Genomic DNA, 1216 nt, shown 5'->3' on the forward strand with positions numbered 1-1216 from the left:
GTTTTTCAGCTCCATCAATTCACTTATATTCCTTTCTATTTTGTCCATTCTCGTTAGCATTTCATCAAATCTTTTTGCAAGGTTCTTAGTTTCTTTGCATTGGGTTAGAACATGTTCTTTTAGTTCACAGAAGTTTCTTACTACCTACCTTCTGAAGCCTGATTCTGTCATTTCCTCGCACTTGTTCTCCATCCAACCTTGTTCCCCTGCTGGTGAGGAGTTGTGATCTTTGGTAGGAGGAGAGGTGTTCTGGTTTCGGGTGTTTTCATCCTTTTTGCACTGGTTTCTTCCCATCTTTATGGATTTATCCACCTGTCATCTTTCAGATTGGGTCTCTGAGTGAACGTTCTGTTTGTTGATTATGAGGTTATTTCTGTTTTTTATTTTTCCTTCTAACAGTCTGCTGAGGTCCACTCCTTGCCCTGCTTGCCTGGGGATCACTTGCAGCAGTTGCAGTACAGTAAGGGTTGCTACCAGTTTTCTTCTTCTGCTGTCTTTGTCCCAGAAGGATACCCGCCAAGTGTCAGTCTGATCTCTCCTTTATGAGGTGACTCTTTGGATATACAGGGGTCAGAGAGCTGCTTGAGGAGACAGTCTGTTCTTTATAGGAGCTCAAATGCTGAGCTGTGAGCCCCATTGTTCATTCAGAGCTGCTGGGTAGGTATGTTTATATCTGCTGCAGCAGAACTCATAAACCGCTTTTTGTTCCCAGGTGCTCTGTCCCAGGGATTTAGGGCTTTCTTTATGAGTTTCCGTTGTGCTGCTGCCTTTTTTTTTCCTTCAGAGCTGCCCTGCCCAGCAAGGAGGCAGCCTAGTCACTGTCTGCCTGTAGAGGCTTTGCTGAGGTGCTGTGGCCTCTGCCCAGCTGCTGAGTGAGCTTCCCTACAGCCCTGTTTATAAGGGTGTAGTTAGAATTGCCTCAGCAATGGTGGCCCACCTCTGTATTGGTGGACTCTCTCTGTAGTGGCGGGTTGCCTCAGCAACAGCGGGCTGCCTCAGCAATGGCGGGTTGCCTTGGCAACGGTGGGCTGCCTCAGCATTGGCTGACTACCTCTGTAGTGTTGGAGTGCCTCAGTAATGGTGGATGCCCCTACCCCATAGAGCTGGACTGTCCCGGGTTCAGCTGTGCTTGCTGTGAAACTCTCAATCTAGAGAGTTTCTGATTGCTGTTCTTTTGTGGGGATGGAACCAGCTGAGCCTGATCGCCTGGCTCCCT

The sequence above is a fragment of the Cebus imitator genome, unplaced genomic scaffold (assembly GCF_001604975.1).
Source record: "Cebus imitator isolate Cc_AM_T3 unplaced genomic scaffold, Cebus_imitator-1.0 Scaffold76, whole genome shotgun sequence".
NCBI classification, from domain to species: Eukaryota; Metazoa; Chordata; class Mammalia; order Primates; family Cebidae; genus Cebus; species Cebus imitator.